General features: G+C 41.0%; 2 long non-coding RNA genes across 2 annotated transcripts in view; one reads left to right on the top strand and one right to left on the bottom strand.

The window, feature by feature from the left end:
- The window catches only part of LOC116585115, a 44,345-nt gene extending 35,729 nt beyond the window's left edge, over positions 1–8,616 (bottom strand). Inside the window, exons 1-2 of the long non-coding RNA XR_004283470.1 lie at positions 8,250–8,616; positions 8,056–8,130 (exon numbers count right to left, since the gene is read on the bottom strand). This is a non-coding gene — a long non-coding RNA (uncharacterized LOC116585115). The remainder of the gene's footprint in view (positions 1–8,055; positions 8,131–8,249) is intronic.
- Positions 1–23,713, top strand: part of LOC116585114 — a 65,729-nt gene that overhangs the window by 2,040 nt on the left and 39,976 nt on the right. Inside the window, exon 2 of the long non-coding RNA XR_004283469.1 lies at positions 11,352–11,558. This is a non-coding gene — a long non-coding RNA (uncharacterized LOC116585114). The remainder of the gene's footprint in view (positions 1–11,351; positions 11,559–23,713) is intronic.

Here is a 23,713-nt window from a genome sequence, read left to right as displayed (position 1 = left end):
GAAGGGAGGGAAAAATAAAACAGGATGAAACCAGAGAGGGAGACAAACTAGAAGAGACTCTTAAACCTAGGAAACAAACTGAGGGTTGCTGGAGGGCAGGGGTTGTGGGGGATGAGGTAACAGGATGATGGACATTAAGGAAGGCATGTGATGTAATGAGCCCTGGGTGTCATATTAAACTGATGAATCACTGCACGCTACCTCTGAAACTAATAATATACTATATGACAACTAATTGAATTTAAATTAAAAAATAAAAGAATTTATTTATTTATTTACTTTAGGGGAGGGGCAGAGGGAGAGAGAGTCTTAAGCAGACTCCTTGCTGAGTGCTGACCCCAGTCTCACGACCCTGAGATCAGGACCTGATCTAAAACCAAGAGTCAGATGTTTAACTGACTGCCCCACCCAGGGGCCCCTGATTTGGGGTTTAAAGTGAGTTTGTTGAGTTTTGCTTCTCCCTAAGCAATGAAGGTAAGCAGCTGTGAAGTTCTTACAATCCAAAGAATTTTGTGCTACTGCAGACACAGAGTTTCTTGCAAACATGGCTAGTTTCTGGTTCCTCGGAAGACTCCTCTCTGTCTTTTAATACCAAACAAGGTCCAGGGAAACTCTTGGTGCCAGTGAGTGCACTCTTGCCCCAGTACTGTGAATAAGGGGAGTTAGGTGTTTTTTTTTTTTTTTTTTAAGACTTTCATTCATTTATTTGACAGAGATCACAAGTAGGCAGAGGGGCAGGCAGAGAGAGAGAGAGGAGGAAGCAGGCTCCCTGCCGAGCAGAGAGCCCGTGCGGGGCTCGATCCCAGGACTCTGGGATCATGACCCGAGCTGAAGGCAAAGGCTTTAACCCACTGAGCCACCCAGGCACCCCGGGGAGTTAGGTTTTGCCCCTCGATTTCAAGAGTTGCACCCAGCTCTCTCTGAGATACACAGCCACAGTGTTCCCTTGCTGTAGGTTTTTATCTCTGCATGCTCCCACATGCCGCCTTTCTTAATCTTTACTGCTTTGGGCAGTCCTTCCAACAAAGTGAGACCTGGGGCTTTCGTTATCTCCTACTTTCTAGGAAAAAGGAATTTGGGTCTTTGTTTTTCCATCTTTTTGTTGCCTTTGGCTGATTTCAAGGAAGAGAAAAGAAATGCTACTATGTTCAAGCCAGAAATAGAAACTTATGGGGTTTCAAGTCAGACAGACTTGGATTTGAATCTACTACTTGTTGTGTGATCTCTGTAAGCTATTTAATCTTTTTGTTCTTCAGTTTCCTTATCTATAAATTGGCCATCTTGGGATGGCTGGGTGGCTCAGTCAGTTAAGCGTCCACCTTCCGCTCAGGTCATGGTCCCAGGGTCCTGGGATCAAGTCCTGCCCTGGGCTTCATGCTCAGTGGGGACTCTGCTGCTCCTCCTGCCTGCCGCTCCACCTGCTTGTGATCTCTCTCTCTCTCTCTCTCTCTCTGGCAAATAAATGAATGTCTTAAAAAATAAATAAAATGGCCATCTTTATAAGGGCTGTTAATAAAATGAAGTGATGCTTGTAGATCTCTCAGGAAAATACTTAGCACCTAGTAGGTGCTCAATAAAGAGTAGTCATGACTATTAGAGTCATGGCCAAAAACTGTTTAACTTCTAGCCTGCTATTATTTGGGAAAAAATATTCTCCTAAATTAAAATAGTCACCTTAAAGAGATCAGAGTTTCCAAAGAATGTGGTCAGTAGATAAGAAATAGTTCCCAGGTATGACTCAACATCAAAGGGAGAGGGTGGATTTCATGGACAAATAAGCCCAAGAGACACCATGTACTGTAATCCACCCCTTTCAGGAATCACAAGACACATACCTCTGTGATGGTGTTGCAACAGGTCCCATCACGGAGGAACGCAGTACGCATTATCATAGAGCACAGAGAGTGTTCTGACACATTTGTGGGAGACAGCCTCTCCCAAGCATGCAGGTGAGTATCTCAAAGGACGATGAAAGAACTGGCAACTCTCCTCCCCCAGAGGAAATGGGCAGAACTTTACCATTGGGTCTGGGAGTCCTTCTGGGATAACAAAGGAAGCTGCTATTCACAAACACTCTGATTTCTTATTTTGGTAAGCATAGTTCCTACCACAGGCTGAGCCCTGCTCTAAATGTCGTCACATATACTAATGTATTGAAGGTACAACTGCTTGAAGAGTTTATTTATTGCCCTTTACAGAGGAGGAAAGAGTTCTCTTCTAAAGAATAAAGAAAGTGTTCTCTTCCCTGATAATAAGGTTCTAGATGGAAAGAGCTGTTGAAAGAGGAATGTTGCCTTTCTGGTGTGGGTGTAAATGTTCTTGGTTTCATTTATGTATTCCCTGGTAAAGGACAGTGTGTATGCAGCTCACACTGGTGGAATACTGAAAGAGAAAAATCCTATAAGGACAAGCTTGGTCCCACTGACTCTGGGATCTAAAGGCCTCAGCTATCTACCCCTCTATGTCCTTGATGTTTTGTAGTGGGTCCCAGCCCCTGGTAAAGGAAAGGAAAGAAAGCAGGATTGAATAAAGGGAGAAGCTGAGTTGTGATGTAGACCCAGCAAAAGGCTTCAAACCCTTCCCTCACGGAGATCTGGATCCAGAATGGCTCTGCAGAGTTGACCCAAGTTGTAGTGAGGGGTTGGGACTTTACACTCCTGTGTTGATGAGTCCTTGAAGAATGTGAACTATCCCTAAAAGAAGTTGACTTTGGGCAAGGCAATTTTATGATCAAAGGCAGTCTGCAGAGAGGGCTGACGGTTGAGCAGTCTTCTCACCACATTTCCAGCAGCTGGGAGACTAAGTCTTTCATTCCAGTAGAGGACCCAGGTAGTACATTTCCAGATAGGAAGTTGGTTTGTTTTTGCTTTTTGTTTTTTGTCCCCCGCCACAGACAGGAAGTTTTAATGTACCGAGTATGGCAGGGTGAACCCCAGGGCTCTGCATGTAGACTGGCTTGATGGCCAGGAAGTCGTGTTCCATGTCAGCGATAGCAAAGCTTGCAGGAATGGAACTGGCTCAACAGGAGGCAAAAGTTTTTAATTTTGATGAAGTCCAATGTATTTATTTTTCTTTCTTGTCATTTGTGTTTTTGGTGTATATATAAGAAACCATTGCCAAATCCAAGGTCATGAAGATACATACCAGTTTTCTTCTAAAAGTTTTAAAATTTTAGCTCTTACATTCAGGTCTTTGACCAATCGTGGATTAATATTTTATATGGTATGGTGTTGGGGCTCAACTTAATTCTTTAGCATGTGGATATCAATTTGTCCCAGCCTGATCTGGTGAATCTTATTACCATTGAATTATCTCAGGACCGTTGTTGAAAATCAATTGACCATAAGTGTAAGTGTTTTTTGCTGGATTCTCAATTCAATTTCATCAACCTATATATCAATCCTTATGTTAGTATTGCACTGTCTAGATTACTGAAGCTTTGTAGTAGGGTTTTTTTTTTAAGTTTTAAATTTAAATTCCAGTTAGTTAACATACAGTGTAATATTATTTTCAGGTGTACAATATTACTGATTCAACACTTCCATACAACACCCAGTGCTCATCACAACAAGTGTACTCTTTAATCCCCATCACTTATTTCACCCATCCCCCACCCACCCACCTCCCTTCTGCTAATCATCAGTTTGTTCTTTGTAGTTAAGATTGTCTGTTTCTTGGTTTGCCTCTCTTTTTTTTCCTCCCTTTGATCATTTGTTTTGTTTCCTAAATTCCACATATGAGTGAAATTATATGGTATTTGTCTTTCTCTGACTAACTTATTTTGCTTAGCATAATGCTCTCTAGCTCCATCTACATTGTTGCAAATGGCCAGATTTCATTCTTTTCTATAGCTGAGTAATATTCCATTGTGTGAATGTGTGTGTGTGTGCGTGCACGCGTGCGCACTTATGTGTGTCTGTATACCACCTCTTCCTTATCCATTCTTCAGTCAGTGGACACTTGGACCATTATCATAATTTGGCTATTGTAGATAAGGTTGCTATAAACATCAGGGTGCATGTGTTCCTTTGAATTAGTATTTTTGTGTTCTTTGGGTAAATACCTAGTGGTGCAATTGCTGGATCTTAGGATAGTTTCATTTTTAACTTTCTGAGGAAACACCATACTGTTTTCCACAGTGGTTGCACCAGTTTGCATTCTCATCAACAGTGCAAGAGGGTTCCCCTTTCTCCATATCCTTACCAGCATCTGTTGTTTCTTAAGTTGTTGATTTTAGTCATTCTGACAGGTGTGAGATGATATCTCATTGTAGTTTTGATTTGTATTTCCCTGATTATCAGTGATGTTGACCATCTTTTTATGTGTCTATTGGCCATCTGTATGTCCTTAGAAAAATGCCTATTCATGCCTTCTGCCCATTTTTAAACTGGATTGTTCATTTTTTGGGTTTTGAGTTTGATACGTTCCTTATAATTGTGGATTTTAATTCTTTATTAGGTATGTCATTTGCAAATATCTTCTCCCAAGGTTGCCTTTTGGTTTTGTTGATTGTTTCTGTTGCTGTGCAGGAATTTTTTATTTTGGTGAAGTCCCAATAATTTATTTTGTTTTTGTTTCCCTTGCCTCAGAAGACATATCTAGAAAGGGTAGCAAGTTTTTAAAATCAGCAAGTCTTCTAACTTGTTCTTTTCAAGGTTGTTTAGCTTCTTTGAGTCCCTTGAATTTCCATATGCATCTTTAGGATCAACTTACCAATTTCTGCAAGAAGAGAGCCAGGATTCTGATAGGGAATGTGTGGAATCTGTAGATCAATTTGGGGGAATATTGCCATCTTAACAATATTAAGTGTCCTGATCCATAACCATAGATGTCTTCTCATTTATTTAAATCTTTAATTTCTTTTAACAACATTTGTAGTTTCAGTATACAGAACATCCTCACTTAAACTGACTAAAACAGTAAGAGATCTTACTGTGTCCCTGGAGGGTTAGTTTAGAGTTAGGATGGGCTCCAGTAATGGTGTGGATCAGTTTCTCAATGATATCCTCAAGCACTTAGGCTCTTTCCACCCCTCCACTCTGCTGTTTTTCCATAGGGTTGTAAGTTACCTGCCAGGATCATCAGAACTACACTGCAGTGCTTCCTCTTTGAGGCTCTCCTGGCTTACCTTAGAGAGGGGTATGAGGGAGACACAGGGAGAAAGGAAGAGAAAATGTCTCTCCCAAACATGGACTCAACTCTTCATCCTCTGCTCCATTTAATTGGGCCAAATACCCAGTTAGGTTGCACAGCCACTCCTGGATCAATAACAGTCATCAGGGGAAACAAGGTGTCTCTGATTTCCCCAGTCATCACTCCTCTCAGTATATTACAGAACAGGAAACAAGCTAGGGGACCATTCTCATTTGAGGGAAATGGAAAAGCACTATAAATATTATTTTTTCTCCTATTAAATCCTATCACGTGTTGTGGTAGAACAGTTCTGTATCTTGATTGTAATGGTGGTTACATGTAATAAAATTGCACAGAACCACACACGCACACATACATACACACAAACACACACACAAAACACAAGAATGCATGTATAACTGATAAAATCTAAATGAGCTTTGTGGCTTGTACCAATATAAATTTCATTGTTTTGATATTATCTTACAGTTATGCAAGATGCTAACATTGGGGAACGTAGGGGGAAGGGTGCACGGGACTTCCCTATACAATTTTTTTTGTGATTTCCTATGAATCCATAATTATATTTTTAAAATTATATCAAGTGGATTACATATTGGAGTTTTTGGCAATGGTCAGCAATATGGAAGGGAGATCCACGGCAGATCTAGGAGTAGAAGGGAAAATTTGTTTATGTAGAGTATCAGGATCAGGTAGCTTAATCTCATATGACCCTTTTGAAAAAAAAGAAATTAAGGTATATTCTACATACAGTAAAGTGCAAAAATCTAGTGTAGCTTGAATTTACACACACACAAGCTCTTTACCAGCTGCAACCTAAGAAGGAACCCTCTCTCTCCAAGGAGATTGAAATCTCTCCTTGCTTCCTTCTTTGGAAGACCCACCTTCCCCCACGTTGAGCTAATGCAGATGAAGCTGCACTGGCGGGCCAGAGACCACACACCTGGCTTGCACCTGCCGCCCTGACTCCCCTGCTCTCCAGGGCTGGCCGGTGCCCACAGTCCCTGTGCCATGTCAAACTTGCCGCTCACAATTTTTTTTTTAATGCACCCAGTATAAAAAGTTGATGGTAGAGATTCCTCAACCAGCAGGAGAGGGAGTCCATAGTAAGAGTGTTGAGCACATTCCAAGAGACACTAGGTATGAGAGACCAAGTCTAAGAGGTAGGTGAAGGAAGATAGTACCTCTAGTCTTTTGTCATCTGCTGTCATCTTCTCAACTGCAGAGGTAGAGAGTGCCTTGCCTGGGGCCTGAAATCTCTGCTCTTCCCAGTGTTTTAAAACATGGCTGAAAGCTTAATGGTAACCAAATTGTTCAAGCTGCATTTACTTCACTGACTAGGGGCTTCTCTTTCTCAATGTGATTGGATATTTTAGGGCGAGAGGTCAAATTTCTCATTCTTGAACAAATATTTTATTTTATTTAAGATTTATTTATTTATTTATTTGACAGACAGAGATCACAAGCAGGCAGAGAGGCAGGCAGAGAGAGGAAGGGAAGCAGGCTCCCCGCCAAGCAGAGAGCCTGATGTGGGGCTCGATCCCAGGACCCCGGGATCATGACCTGAGCCGAAGGCAGAGGCTTAACCCACTGAGCCACCCAGGAGCCTCTTGAACAAATATTTTAAGTCCAAAGAGGCAGAGAAGCTAATGGGGATTGCCCATTTTTAAAACTTCCTGCAGCTCACTCATTTACAGGTACACTTAACTGAGCACAGGACCCAAGGTTAGGAAAAACCAGGCAGGGCTGCTCTATTTTCCAAATGGAAAGGCAAATTGCCAGAGCCAAGAACTGGACCACGCATCACCTCTGCTGAGGGAGAGGCTCCTATCACTTAAATCGGTCCAGGTCCTGCAACAGACAGAGGCCACACCAGTGAAGAACAACGGAAGTGGATTTAATAAAAGACTATTTTTAAAGGCGTGGGTAGGGTTAAGGGAAATCAGTAAGTGATGCTGAGGACCACAACGCATGCGCATAGAACTTTACCTGTAGGTCTAAAGAAACTGGGGAAGGAAGTGGTTACAAAGGTCGGACAGAGAAGCAAAGAAGAGGAACTGACTGACTGGCCAGCCTGGACCTTTAGCAGAGGAACACGTCAGTCTGAAGCCCAGCAGGAGAGACCCAGGGGACGTCGTGCCTCAACTGCTCTCTTTTCCCACTTTTAATCTTCTGCTGTTGCCTCCTGGTTTCCTAACCCAACTCAAGTCATGGCACCAGAGATCCTTGTTGATACAGTTCCTAAAGATCATGTCCCCAAAGCCCAGAGAGGGACCAAAAGCAGATCTGGTGGGATAGAGTGGAAAACACGCAGCGAGCACTCCTCTGTGCATCATGGCCGGCTGCTACCCCAGGGAGCACTGTCTGCCGGGGGAGGGGCACTTCCTACCCACTGGGGAAAAAGAACCAAGGAAGGAAGGAAGTTTGTCAGTGGTTCTCCTTGAGAATGTTAATCCAGGCTCACACACAGGGTCCAAATGGATTGAATCTCCCATTTTCTTTCTGCTGCTATACTCCTCGGTCCCCACATGGGTCGACACACAGTGTCCCACATGTAGGTTTGATGAAAACAATTTTACTCTATTTCTGGTGGCTTCGAGGATGCGAGGGTCACCAACACAGTCATCCGGCCCATAGCTCTATTTGTGAGGGACCATAAACATCGTTTGAAAGTCCATCTCAGGGAGGTTTTCAAATTAACCCAGACAACATTGATAAGGATATTAAGAACATGGAATAAGAACTTCTAGGCAGTCCCTGGATACCTGAGCAGTCATTAAGGTGGTTCTATGCAGACCAAGGGGTGGGGTAATTTTGAGCAAAGCGGGCAGAGATGAGGACACCATGGGGGCTGTTCCCTACAAATTTCTCTTCATCTCTCACCCAGAGAAGTGGCCTTACCTCCACTTGATGCACGTGCAGATATAAGTGCTTGGTACCTCAGAGAAGATCAAGGCAGGGACCAATCCTTCCTTTCTGTAAAAAATGAGAATTTGTTCGTCATGGATTTTTTTTTTGCATTAATTGATTTGGTAAAATACTGCATTATTATTCATCTTGATTCTGACTGTTTGGCATCTTCTCACTTGCCTCACCTTAGTCCGACTCCCAACCCTGCAGGGACCGCCTTTTATAAAACTTCTGGGAGAGATTTTTCAGTGACCTTGCCTGTTATTGTGAGTGGGAATCAGTTTGGAAATTTTTCAGGAACATAGCTAGTATACAACAAAAGGTCAGCTCCTCTATTTTCTCTCTGTGTGCAAAGCTCCTTGATGCAATCTAATGCCTCCAATAATACCTCAAGGTCCGGTCTCCAACTTTCAGCTCCCTCCCCAGCTCCGAAACTCCCTCTCAGCAAATGGGCAGTCTTTATCCTGAAGAGAATTTTGTTTAACCCTGAGAGGGCATTAAATTCGACTTATTAAAAAAACAAAGCATTTTTTTAAGTCTCCCTATTTTAGTTTCAGCCTGGCCTCTGCTATTTACTCAAAGTGCTTTTTTAACAAACTGGTCTGACAGAAACTGATACTGCAGGAAGCTGGAGCCCAAAACAAACAACCATATTTTTTTTTTTTAAAGGAAGCACTTGGGTTCAGCCCATGAATTGAATTGCTGAACAGGCTCCCAGCAAGTAAAACCCAGTTCTTCGCAGCCAATGCACTCCCTCTCTATCTTATCAGAGAACATCTAGCTCTGGCAGTGGGTCCCCTGACCCTCCGCCCTGGCCTTCCACCATAAAGCTCCCCTTCCCCCAACTTCGGCACCAAATGAAGGCTCCAGAGAGGCCGGCCTGCCTTCTGTCCTGCCTTGGATGGCCTGAGCAGGGGCCTCACCCTGACACACTGAAGGAGAAGTTCTTTCAGGGAGGCAGGACATTCCTCGACTACTTGAGTGTTTGAAGTGGCGAATTGGTTTCTACAAGTAGCAGATGGGGTGGAGGGGTGCCTGGTTGGCTCAGTGGGTTAAAGCCTCTGCCTTCGGCTCAGGTCATGATCTCAGCCCTGCATCGGGCTCTCTGCTCAGTGGGAGCCTGCTTCCCTTCCTCTCTCTCTACCTGCCTCTCTGCCTACTTGTGATCTCTGTCTATAAATAAATAAATAAAAATCTTAAAAAAAAAAAAAGTAGCAGATCAGTAAGGTCAGCAGGGAAAAAGACAGTAACATCATTTGTACTTGTACTTTCTTAAAGACAAAACAGAATGAAATGAAATAAAACAAAGCCCAGGTTCTGCTTAGAGGTCTCAGGCCTTGCCCGAAGGTACTCAGCCAGACATTCGACAGCACTGAAGCCCTGTTCAGCCCTACCTGCATGCCTTTCCCTGCACGTAGCTCTTAGAGAGCTTGATACGCTGGTGCTGCCTGGAAGGCCTTGGTCCAAGGGAACTGCTGTACCCTGAACAGACGTCTTAGTCTGTACCTGGGGTACAAGCCCCAAAACTGACAGGATTCTGCCTCTGACTTAGTATACCTTCTGGGTCTTTGGTCATTCACCTCCGATGGAGCCCAAGCTTGTTTGAGACACACCAGGCATGACCTTTGAAAACTGGCCTCCGCTGGGCCCGGAGCAGAGATAGAGACCCAGAACAACCTGAGGGGTGGAGCTGCCTGGGACTGAGCGGTGAAAACTTGACAAGCACCAAGCTGGCTATCTGTCAAGGGGTAGGAGTTGGGTCCCCTGGAATGGGCGGACCTGTCTGATTCACGGCTACAACTGGAGGTGGCAAGAGTCTCTTCCTTACTTCCTCCAAGTCAGCTGCGGACCCTGTGTTCTGGTCTTGGATACAAAGTTGTTCACTTAATGCGGTCACCGGATGTTCCTGCCCCCTCCTGCGAATGCGGGATCCCAGCTCCCTGCAAAGTCCGCCATGCTTGTGATCTTAAAACGTTCTGGCCAGCCCTAGGGAGTTTCTCTTGGGCCCTTATGATTGATTCAGTTCAATCACAGTATTATATCCCTGACCTCTGCCGCCTGGGTCCTGCACAGTTACTGTGTGCTGCTGAAGTAAAGGTACAGTAGGGGAGAGTACTTGTCCCCCACACCCTCTTAAGATTTTGCTTCATTATTAGCATGTGACAGTCCTGTGGTAGGCATCCCCCCCCCCCCCCGGCCAAAAAAAAGCCTGTGGAAGGAATGGTATTTGTGAATGTTACCTTATTGAGAGAGAAAAAAAAAAGATATTTATTTATTTATATTTTATTTTTTCTTTTTAAAAGTTTTTATTTTACTGAAAGAGAGAGGTACAGTGAAAAAGGAACACAGGTGGGGGAGCGGGAGAGGAAGATGCAGCTTCCCCACGAGCAAGGAGCCCAAGACGGGGCTCGATCCCTGGACCCCGGGGTCATGACCTGAGCCAAAGGCAGAGGATTAATGACTGAGCCACCCAGGTGCCGCTATTTTATTATTTTTTAAAAGATTTTATTTTTTAAAAGTACTCTCTACACCATACATAGTGCTTGAACTCAGCCCTGAGATCAATAGTCACATGTTCTTCCAACTGAGCCATCCAGGCACCCCAAGAATAAAAGTTTTTATAGATATGATTAAGTTAAAAATTTTGAGAGGAAGTGCTCATTTTCCACTATCCTAGGGAGCCCCAAATACAATTATTTGGGGGGTTTGGGGTTTTTTGTTTGTTTGCTTTAAATATTTTATTTATTTCTTTGAGAGAGAGAGAGAGAGCTTGCACAAGTGGGGGGAGGGACAGAGGGCAACAGAGTAGCAGACTCCCACACGGGGCTCGATCTCAGGACCCCAAGATCATGATCTGAGCCATCCAGGTGCCCCTAAATACAATCATTTGTACCCTTAAAAGACAGACATACAGAGAAGTCCCAGACACACAGATAAGAAACATGAAGACAGAGATTTTGGATGATGTGGCCACAAGCCCAGAAATTTCAGGGCAGCGTCAGAAGATGGAAGAGACAAGGGATGGATGGTCTCCTTGGGCCTCTGGCGGGAGTGCCGTCCTGATGAGAACTTGATTTCAGACTTCTGGCCTCCGGAACTGTGAGACAATAACTTTCTGTTATGTTAAGCCACCCAGTTTGAGGTAATTTTTTGTAGCAGTCTCAGGAAACAAATACAAACAGTGTCACTTATAGTCTCCTGCTATCCCACAGTGGTTTTTTGTTTTGTTTTTAAAATGAGGTGGGTGTTCTGTCACTGAAAGCGCTTTTGGTTATCTCCCACCATAGGACTAAGGCACGAATGAATGGGGATCCTGGGCTGAGAAACTAAGCCAAGTAGCCGCCACCAAACTCGAGAGCACATCTCTCCTCTGCACAAGCTTGTTCCATTGGGTTCTTCTTCCTTTAGAAAGAGTGCTCTCCAAAAGGTTCCTCAGCCCTGCCTGGAAGTCATAGAGACTTCGGACGGCTCACCCCCACCAACTCATATGACAGGTGAAAATCTTGCTGTTGGAAGGATCTCAGACTCAAATTGGGAATAACACAGATACACAGGTGTGTGTACACACAGTGTATAGAACTTATCTACCAGAGTTTCTAATGGATTCAAATGCATACGGAGAGCAGGACAAGCTTTTCTTTTTAGAGGACGTAAGGTAAAATTCCATTACACATGGAATCCCTATTGCCTTCCAGTTTTTTGAAACAGTTGGTGCTTTCCAAACCAGTCCTCCCTCAATTTCAAGAGGCTCAAAACTCTGCTGTGAAAATCTCTTTTATGTTGACAATTTATATTGTTGTATATTCTTCACCAGGAGAACAAGTTACCTCAGAGTGCAGCAATTTTTAAATAAAGCCACAGCTTACAGTGATGCACTTTTGAGTGCTCTAGATAATTCCCAAATAAAACATTGTCTTTATAAAAACATAATTGCACTGGGCAGCAGGCCCAGTGTAAATTTACTCTTAAAAATAATTTTTAAAACTATCAGAAAAGAATTTTTTGAATAAATTAAAAGGACTCAAAAGTGTGAGGGGGTCTAATGTGAAAATTCCCTTCCAGTTCTATCCCCTAGTCACCCAGTCTCTCTCTCTACTATACAGTTTACTTGCTCATAGGAAATAGAGAGGAAATTTGTTTCTTACTATTTCCAGAGATGTTTGGTACATAAATCGTAGCATGCTACATATACTTTGAAAACTTTTTAAATTGACGTATAATATGCATGAAAAAAAGTACATGACATTGAATCAGTGATCAAAAAACTCCCAAGAAACAAAAGTCCAGGGCCGGGTGGCCTCACTGGTGAACTCTACCAAACATTCAAAGAAGAGTTAATCCCATCTTCTCAAACTATCCCCAAAAATAGAAGAGAAGGAAAACTTCCAAATTCAATCATGAGGCCAGCTTTACACTGATATCAAAACGAGATAAAGATACTACAAAAAAGGAGAACTACAAGCTAATATTTCCAATGACGTAGATGTAGAAGCCCTCAACAAAATATTAGCACATCAAACCCCAAAACACATTAAAAAAATCATTCACCATGATTAAGTGGAATTTATTCGTGAATCAATCAATGTGATACATCACATCAATAAAAGAAAGGATAAAAAACCATATGATCATTTCAGTACATACAGGAAAAGCATTTGACAAGGTACAACATCCATTCATGATAAAAACCCTCAACAAAGTAGGTTTAGAGGGAACATACCCGACATCATAAAGGTCTTTTTTGAAAAACCCACAGCTAACCCCACAGTCAATGGGGAAAAACTGAGAACTTTACCCCTGAGATAGGAACAAGGCTAGGATTTCCAATCTCACCACTTTTATTTAACATAGCACTGGAAGTCCTAAGCAGAGCAATCAGGTAACAAAAAGAAATAAAAGGCATCCAAATTGGTAAGGAAGAAGTAAAACTTTAATTATTTGCAGATGACATGATACTACATATAGAAGACCCTAAAGACTTCACCAGAAAAAAAACCCTAGAACAGATAAATGAATTCAGTAAGGTTACAGGATACAAAATCAATGTGCAGAAATTCGTTGCGTTTCTATACACTAATAACAAAACAGCAGAAAGAGAAATGAAGAAAATAGTCCTATTTACAACTGCACCAAAAATAATAAAATACCTAGGAATAAACTTAACCAGGGAGATGAAAGACTTGTATTCTGAAAACTAAAACACTGATGAAAGAAACTGAAGACAACACAAAGAAATGGGAAGATATTCCATGCTCATGGATTGGAAGAAAAAAAATAATGTTAAGCTATCTATACTACCCAAAGAAGTCTACACATTTAAAGCAATTCTTATCAAAATACCACCAGCATTTTTCACAGAACTAGAACAAATAATCTTGAAATTTGACCCCAAAGAGCCAAAGAAATCTTGAAAAAGAACAAAACTGGAGGTATCACAGTCTGGTACTGGCATGAAAATAGACACATAGATCAACAGAATAGAGTTGAGAAATAAGCTGACGATTATATGCTCAATTAATTTTCAACAAAGGACTCAAGAATATGCAAAGAAAAAAAGTCTCCTGAACAAATGGTGTTGGGAAACCTGGATGACTACATTCGAAAGAATGAAACTGGACCTCTTTCTCACACAATACACAAAAGTAAACTAAAAATAGATTAAAGACCTAAATGTGAGCCTTGAAACCATAAAAATCCTAGAAGAGAGCTATAATTTCTCAGACACCGGCTGTAGCAACACTTTTCTAGTTATGTCTCCTGAGGTGAAGCAAGTGAAACAAAAGCAAAAATAGACTATTAGGACTACACTAAAAGAAAAAGCTCCCACACAGCAAAGGAAATAATCAACAAAATTAAACGACAATCTGAATGGGAGAAGATATTTGCAAATGACATATTTGATAAAGAGTTAGTATCCAAAATATATAGAGAACATATACAACTCAACATAAACCCCCCAAATAATCCAATTAAAAATGGATAAAAACACGAACAGGTATTTATCCAAAGAAGCCACACATACGGCCAACAGACGCATGAAAAGATGCTCAACATCACTGACTAGCAAGGAAATGCAAATCAAAGCCACAATGAAACACCCCCTCACACCTGTCAGAATGGTTCAAATCAAAGACAAGGAACAAGAGGATGTGGAGAAAAAGGATTCCTCATGCACTGTTGGTGGGGATGGTGGGAAGGCAAACTGGTGTAGCCACTGTGAAAACAGTATGGATGTTCCTCAAAAAATTAACAGAACTACCAAATGATCCAGTAATCGCACTACCATTCATATGGTCAAGGCCAGAGCCAGTTTAGGGCAAAACCATGAAGTTCATAAGTTGAAGGAGTTCCTGACCCTTGTTGAAGCAGGGGTCAAGAAGAATGACACTGTGATGAGGTGGATAAAATTGACCTTGGAGTTAGAAAACCCGTGTTCAAGTCCTGTGTCTGGCACTTACTAGCTGTGTGACTTTGGGAAAATCAGTTAACGTTTCTGAGCTCCAGTTACTTTTCTACAAAATGAAGCTAATAGCAATCAACTTTCAGTGTTGTTGAAAGTATTAAATTACATACAGTAGGAACTTATCACATACACAAGTAACTTATGTAAATTCAACACTTGTTCTTTTTATACATTTTATAGATTTCTCTCTCTCTGTCTTATTTATTTATTTGACAGAGAGAGTATGAGTTGGGGAAGGGGCAGAGGGACAAGCAGACTCCTGGCTGAGTGAGGATCCTCACATGGGGCTTGATCCCAGGACCCTGAAATCATGACCTGAGGTGAGGTCAGATGCTAAACCCACTGAGCCACCCAGGCACCCTTATGTTTCTTTCTTTTACATAATAAAATATCCTGAAATATTTTTATATGTAATGCTTATCATATATGCAAGATGTATGTTTCACACTAATGAAATATATACATGACTCGCTATATACAGTATTTTCTGAGTGACTTAAGGAGTTTTCATTTTGATCATATGCAACTTCTGCTTGACATGGTTATTTTGGAATCTCATCCACATAAGAGACTGGGTTCACTGTCCTCAGGAGATGCTCAATAAACTTCAGCTTCTTTCCTACCTTCTGCCTGTATTTGTTTCTATGTTTTAGAATCTTACTGAAGTACTTAATGTTCTCATGCTACCACATTCAACCCTTGTGAAAGGAAAGCATCCAATACCTCTATCATAAGGAGATAAAGATAGTTTGTTATAGCTTCCCAGGGTATCACTGCAGCGGAGAGCACAGGAGCAAGGATCAACCGAAAGGGCTGTGTGGGAGAGTATCAGGTATGAGTGGGAAAGGTATTTTGGAGCGAAAGTGGGCAGGGAGCTTCTCTGTGTCTCAAATGTCATTAAGAGGCAAGCACCAAATTTACCTCCATATAAGGCCAGCCCTATAACTAGAAAGGCATTATCCTGGTTTCATAATGGACCCGAAAGTCTTTCGTGTCAGAGAGTTTAGGTAGCCATGATCCTGTTTGTTGGCTGCACCATATAGAAGTAGTATAGTTTATTTAAGTAATACCCTCTTGATAGACATTTAGGTCACTTCCAGTGTTTTATTGTTATAGACACCACAATGGTGAATATTCTAATAGACACTCTTCTACATTTTTGAACTCTGAGATCATTAGGATAAATTCTTAGAAGTTGAGTTGCTGTCAAAAGAAAGGTATGTTTAAAATGTGGATGCACGGGGCGCCTGGGTGGCTCAGTGGGTTAAAGCCTCTGCCTTTTGCTCAGGTCATGATCCCAGGGTCCTGGGATGGAGCCCCACATCGGGCTCTCTGCTCAGCAGGGAGCCTGCTTCCTCCTCTCTTTCTCTCTGCCTGCCTCTCAGCCTACTTGTAATCTCTGTCTGCCAAATAAATAAATAAAATCTTTAAAAAAATGTGGATGCACATTAACAAATTATTTTCTAGAAAACATGTAGCAACTTATATATTTAGGAAGAGTGCATGGGTTTTTCTCACACCCTTGCCAAACACTGCTCATTGACAGCTTCTTCCTCTACCCTACCCCCTTCTTGTATAGTGTATAAAGTATGGTAATTAAGAGCACAGACTATGACAGCAGGATACCTAAATTAAAATCACAGCCTGCCACTTTCTACCTGTGTGTGATCTTGAGAAAATTACTTAACTTTTCTGTGCTTCAGTTCCAACATCTTTAAAATGGGGTCACAATAATATTTACCTGATAGGCTGTTGTGTAGATTCAGTGAGTTAACATTTGTATAGTGCCTAGCAAAATATCTAAATATCTTAGGTTAAGCCAATTGAAAGCAACAGTTTTAAGTTTCAAAAATAGTAAAAAAAAAAAAAAAATTTAGCAATTGCATAGTTTTTAATGCAAGCACCAACAAATGTAAGTTATTGTAGTTTTTGCCGATCTGATAATTGCATAGTTTTTAATGCAAGCACCAACAAATGTAAGTTATTGTAGTTTTTGCTGATCTGATAGGGGCACATAATAAGGTACTTTCAATTTAATATAGCTGTTATCTAGTTGAAATAGGTTAGTACTGAACCATGAACAGAGTATCAAATCAATGACTTGGAAAAGAAAACTTGGAAATCATCCTAAAAACTGAAAATGTAGGATATAGGTGCCATTTCAAATAAGTGCTTGGAAAATTGGGTTACAAGGGGTGTCTGAGAGTGGCAGAGCTCCCAGATATCAGTGTGGGGAAGCTGGCTGCAGAGATGGAGCCAAGGGGGGTGGTCCTCAGCTCAGGGTTACCTTAAACTGTGATCCAAGGCACAGTCAGGCCACTGCTTTTCAGATAGGGACCCAACCAGCTGCAGATCTGGGGAGACTCACTTTTCTCCTCCTGGAGGAGCAGTGCAGGAATCTGCTGTGTTTGGAGACTCCAAACGGGGCAGTGCACCAGAGATAGAAATCCTAGGTCACAGGCTGGGTGAGCATGGAGCATGACCGAGACCAGGGAGACAGGAGGCACAGAGGAGTGGGGTCCTGAGTGCTTGGCCCCTCAGGGTGGAGATTGGGAGCCCGCCATTTTCATTCTCCTCCAAATCTGCATGGAAAGCATTCAGGGAACAAAAGTTCGAAGAGCAAAACCGAGCAGATTACTTAGCCTGGGCCCTAGCAAGGGCGGTGCAATTCTGCCTTGAGCAAAGACATTTGAGGCAACGGGCCGCTCCCTTAGAAGATTAGCAAGAACATCCAGCCAAGACCAAGTTCGTCAATCAGTGAGAACTCCGGAACTCCAGAGCTAGTGGAAAGCAACACATAGAATTCATGGCTTTTTATCCATGATTCTTTAGTCTTTCATATATTTAGTCATTCATATATATATATATATTCGTATATTTAGTCATTCATATATATATGAATATATATTCATAGTCATATATATTCATATTCACATTCATATGTATTTATATATTCATACATTTAGTCATTCATATACATATGAATGACTATATGAAAAAAAATACATATATATGAATGAATTCTTTTTTTTCTCTCTCCCTCTTTTTCCTCCTTTCTTCTTCCCCCAGTTTTGGGTTCTTCTGATTTGGTTAGTGTATATCTTTCTGGGGTTGTTTCTACCCTTTTAGTATTTTGTTCTCTCATTTGTCTATTCTTATCTGGTTAAAATGACAAGGCAGAAAAACTCACCACAAAAAAAAGAACAAGAGGCAGTACTGAGGGCCAGGGACCTAATTAATACAGACATTAGTAATATGTCAGAACGTAGAGTTCAGAATGACAATTATCAAGATGCAAGCTGAGCTTGAAAAAAGCATGGAATATACTAGAGAATCCCTTTCTGGAGAAATAAGATCCCTTTCTGGAGAATAAAAGAACTAAAAACCTAATCAAGTTGAAATTTAAAAAAAGCTATTAATGAGGTGCAAAAAAAAATGGAGGATCTTACTAATAGGATAAATGAGACAGAAGAGAGAATTAATGATATAGAAGAACAAATGATGGAGAATAAAGAACCTGAGCAAAAGAAAGACAAACAACAAGGGGAGAAATCGAGAGCTAAGTGATACCATAAAATGAAACAATATTGGAATAATTGGGATCCCAGAAGAAGAAGAAAGAGAGAGAGGGTCAGAGGGTATATTGAAACAAATTATAGCAGAGAATTTCGCTAATTTGGAGAAGGAAAGAAACATCAAAATCCAGGAGGTACAGAGAACCCCCCTCAAAAATCAATAAAAATAGGTCCACACCCCATTGTTTAATAGTAGAACTTATAAGTCTCATGACAAAGAGAAAATCCTGAAAGCAGCTTGGGACAAGAGGTCTATAACAATGGTAGAAGTATTAGACTGGCAGCAGACCTATCCACAGAGACCTGCCAGGCCAGAAAGGACGAGTATTCAATATGAGAAACGTGTGCAGCCAGAATACTATGTCCAGCTAGGCTGTTTTTGAAAATGGAGAGATTAAAAGCTTCCAGGACAGGGACGCCTGGGTGGCTCAGTTGGTTAAGCAGCTGCCTTCGGCTCAGGTCATGATCCCAGCTTCCTGGGATCGAGTCCCACATCCGGCTCCTTGCCCCGCAGGGAGCCTGCCTCTCCCTCTGACTCTGCCTGCCACTCTGCCTGTGCTCTCTCTCTCTCTCTGACAAATAAATAAATAAAATCTTTAAAAAAAAAAAAAAAAAGCTTCCAGGACAAACAAAAACTAGAAGAATTTGCAAACACCAAACCAGCTCTATAGGAAATATTGAAAGTGGTCCTCTAAACAAAGAGAGAGCCTAAAAGTAATAGACCAGAAAGGAACAGAGACAATATACAGTAATAGTCACCTTATAGGCAATACAATGGTACTAAATTCATATCTTTCAATAGTTACCCTGAATGTAAATGGGCTAAATACCCAAATCAAAAGACACAGGGTATAAGAATGGATAAGAAAAAACAAGACCCATTGATATGCTATCTACAAGAAACTCATTTTAGACCCAAAGACACCTCCAGATTTAAATTGAGGGGATGGAAAACAATTTACCATGCTAATGGACATCAAAAGAAAGCTGGGGTGGCAATCCTTATATCAGACAAATTAGATTTTAAGCCAAAGACTATAATAAGAGATGAGGAAGGACACTATATCATACTTAAAGGGTCTGTCCAACAAGAAGATCTAACAATTTTAAATATCTATGTCCCTAACATGGGAGCAGCCAATTATATAAATCAATTAATAACAAAATCAAAGAAACACATTGACAATAATACAAAGTAATAGGGAACTTTAACACCCCCCTCATGAAAATATAGATCATCTAACAAAAGAGCCACAAGGAAATAAAGGCTTAAATGACATACTGGACCAGATGGACATCACAGATATATTCAGAACATTCCATCCCAAAGCAACAGAATACACATTCTTCTCTAGTGTACATGGAACATTCTCCAGAATAGATCACGTCCTGGGTCACAAATCAAGTCTCAACTGGCATCAAAAGATTGGGATCATTCCCTGCATATTTTCAGACCACAATGCTTTGAAACTAGAACTCAACCACAAGAGGAAAGTTGTAAAGAACTCAAATACATGGAAGCTAAAGAGCATCCTACTAAAGGATGAATGAGTCAACCAGGAAATTAAAGAATTTTTCCTTAAATTAACTTATTTAAGGAAAAATTAATTTAACTAATTAACTAACTAACTAATTTAACTAATTAATTAGTTAAATTAATTTTTCCTTAAATTAAAAAATTTAAGGAAACAGGGGTGCCTGGGTGGCTCAGTGGGTTAAAGCCTCTGCCTTCTGCTCAGGTCATGATTCCAGTGTGCTGGGATCGAACCCCACGTCTGGTTCTCTGCTCAGCAAGGAGCCTGCTTCCTTCCTCTCTCTCTGCCTCTCTGCCTACTTGTGATTTGCCTGTCAAATACATAAATAAAATCTTTAAAAAAAAATAAAAATATTCGGGGTGCCTGGGTGGCTCAGTGGGTTAAGCCTCTGCCTTCGGCTCAGGTCATGATCTCAGGGTCCTGGGATCGAGCCCCGCATTGGGCTCTCTGCTCAGCAGGGAGCCTGCTTCCCCCTCTCTCTCTGCCTGCCTCTCTGCCTGCCTCTCTGCCTACTTGTGATCTCTCTCTCTGTGTCAAATAAATAAATAAAATCTTAAAAAATTAAAAAAAATTAAAAAAATAAAAATATTCAAGGAAACAAATGCACAACTGTTCAAAATCTTTGGGACGCAGCAAAGGCAGTCCTAAGAGGAAAATATAGAGCAATACAAGCCTTTCTCAGTAAATAAGAAATATATAACCTAAACCTACACTTAAAGGAGCTGGAAAAAGTACAGCAAAGGAAGCCTAAATCCAGCCAGAGAAGAGAAATAGTAAAGATCATAGCAGAAATCAATGAAATATAAACCAAAAGAACAGTAGAACAAATCAACAAAATGAGGAGCTTGTTCTTTAAAAGAATTAGTAAGATTGATAAACCCCTGGCCAGACTTATCAAAAAGAAAAGAGAAAGGACCCTAATTAATAAAATCATGAGTGAAAGAGGAGAGACTACAACCAACACCAAAGAAATTCAAACAATTATAAGAATGTATTATGAGCAACTATACACCAGCAAATTTGACAATCTGGAAGAAATGGATGTATTCCTAGAGACATATTGTTGGGTCGGCGGTTCCGGTTCCGGGAACGCAGGAGGAACAATAGAAATAACCACCAGGGCCACCATCTTCCAGTCCCCTGCCCCCCTTAACCCTTGACTCTCCCGCCAAAAGGGTGTACGCCCAGGTCACATCTCCAAAGGTAACCCGATACCTATGCAGGAAACAGGAGTATCAGGAACCCTCACCCCATACCTTCCGATCACCAAATACCTTACCACATATGGATGTAAGCCCATGCCCTGCCTTGGCCTGATAAAAGACCTCCGCCAACTCCCTCCCAGTGCAACTTCCTTGACTCCCCCTTTCTGAGTTGTGGAACCTTGCCTGAGAGTGTCCACCTCTTCCTGGTGCGACTTTCCTTGCTCCCCTTCTCCCGAACCCTGAAACTTCGCTGGAGAGTGCCTTTAATAAATCTTGCCTTGAGCCTACCTCACCTGGTGTTGTGTTTACCTCGCCTGCAAAAATTTACACATATAAACTACCAAAACTGAACCAGGAAGAAATAGAAAACCTGAATAGCATAACCAGTAAGAAAATTGAAGCAGTCATCAAAAATCTCCCAAAAAACAAGATCCCAGGCCAGACAGCTTCCCAGGGGAATTCTATCAAGTATTTAAAGAATTAATACCTATTCTCCTTGAAACTGTTCCAAAAAATAGAAATGGAAGGAAAACTTCCAACCTCATTTTATACGCCAGAATTACCTTGATCCCAAAACCAGACAAAGACCCCATCAAAAAGGAGAATTACAGGCCAATATTCTTAATGAACATGGATACAAAAATTCTCACATACTAGCCAATAGCATCCAGCAGTACATTAAAAGGATTATTCACTATGACAAAGTGAGATTTATTCCTGGACTGCAAGGTTGGTTCAACATTCATATATCTATCAACATGATACAATATATTAATAAAAGAAAGAACAAGAACCATATGATACTCTCGGAAGATGTAGAAAAAGCATTTGACAAAGTACAGCATCCTTTCTTGATCAAAACTCTTCAAAGCATAGGGATAGAGGGTACATACCTCAATATCATCAAAGCCATCTATGAAAAACCCACAATGAATGTCATTCTCAATGGGGGAAAATGGAGAGCATTTCCCCTAAGGTCAGGAACACAGCAGGGATGTCCACTATTACCATTGCTATTCAGCATAGTACTAGAAGTCCTAGCCTCCATGATCAGACAACAAAAAGAAATAAAAGGCATCTGAATTGGCAAAGAAGAAGTTAAACTCTCATTCTTTGCAGATGATATGATACTCTATACAGAAAACCCAAAAGACTCCACTCTAAAACTGCTAGAACTCATACAGGAACTCAGTATAGTGGCAGGATATAAAATCAATGCACAGAAATCAGCTGCATTTCTATACACCAACAAGACAGAAGAAAGAGAAATTAAGGAGATGATCCCATTTACAATTGCAGCCAAAACCATAAGAAACCTAGAAATAAACCTAATCAAAGAAGCAAAGAATCTGTACTCAGAAAACTATAAAATACTCATGAAAGAAATTGAGGAAGACACAAAGAAATGGAAAAATGTTCCATGTTCATGGATTGGAACAAAAAATATTGTGAAAATGTCTATGCTACCTAAAGCAATCTACATGCTTAATGCAATTCCTATCAAAGTACTGTCCATTTTTTTCCAAAGAAATGGAACAGATAATCCCCAAATTTTTATGGAACCAGAAAAGACCCCAAATAACTAGAGGAATGTTGAAAAAGAAAACCAAAGTTGGTGACATCACAATTCCAGACTTCAAATTCTATTACAAAGCTGTCATCATCAAGACAGTATGGTACTGGCATAAAAACAGACACAGAGCTCAATGGAACAGAATAGAGAACTCAAAAACAGACCCTCACTTCTATGGTCAACTAATATTCAACAAAGCATGAAAGAACATCCAGTGGAAAAAAGACAATCCCTTCAACAAATGGTGTTGGGAAAATTGGACAGCCATATGCAGAAAAATGAAATTGGACCATTTTCTTACACCACACACAAAAATAGACTCAAAATGGATGAAAGACCTCATTGTGATAAAGGAATCCATCAAAATCCTTGAGAAGAACACAGGCAGCAACCTCTGCAACCTCAGCCACAGCAACTTCTTCCTAGAAACATCACCAAAGTCAGGGGAAGCAAGGGCAAATATGAACTGCTGGAACTTCATCAAGATCAAAAGCTTTTGCACAGCAAAGAAAACAGTCAACAAAACTAAAAGACAGCTGACAGAATGGGAGAAGATATTTGCAAACGACATATCAGATAAAGGGCTAGTATCCCAAATCTATAAAGAACTAATAAACTCAACACCCAAAGAACAAATAATCCAGTCAAGAAATGGGCAGAAGACATGAACAGACATTTCTGCAAAGAAGACATCCAAATGGCCAACAGACACATAAAAAAGTGCTCAATATCACTTGGCATTAGGGAAATATAAATCAAAACCACGATGAGATAGCACCTCACACCAGTCAGAATGGCTAAAATTAACCCGTCAGGAAATGACAGATGCTGGCGAGAACATGGAGAAAGGGGAACCTTCCTACACTGTTAGTGGGAATGCACGCTGGCACAGCCACTCTGGAAAACAGAATGGAGTTTCCTCAAAAAGGTGAAAATAGAGATACCTTATGACCCAGCAATTGTACTACTGGGTATTTACCCTATAGATAAAAATGTAATGATCCAAAGGGGCATCTGTACTCAAATGTTTATAGCAGCAATGTCCACAATAGCCAAACTGTGGAAAGAACCTAGATGTCCATCAACAGATGAATGGATAAAGAGGATGTTGTATATACATATATACTATGGAATACTATGCAGCCATCAAAAGAAATGAAATCTTGCCATTTGCAATGATATGGATGGAACTAGAGGGTATTATGCTGAGTGAAATAAATCAATCAGAGAAAGACAATTATCATATGATCTCTCTGATATGAGGAATTTGAGAGGTAGAGCGGGAGGTCATGGGGGTA

This window comes from Mustela erminea, chromosome 2 (genome assembly GCF_009829155.1).
Source record: "Mustela erminea isolate mMusErm1 chromosome 2, mMusErm1.Pri, whole genome shotgun sequence".
NCBI classification, from domain to species: Eukaryota; Metazoa; Chordata; class Mammalia; order Carnivora; family Mustelidae; genus Mustela; species Mustela erminea.
The sequence above is the reverse complement of the archived record's forward strand: the minus strand, read 5'-3'. Positions and strand labels throughout refer to the sequence as shown.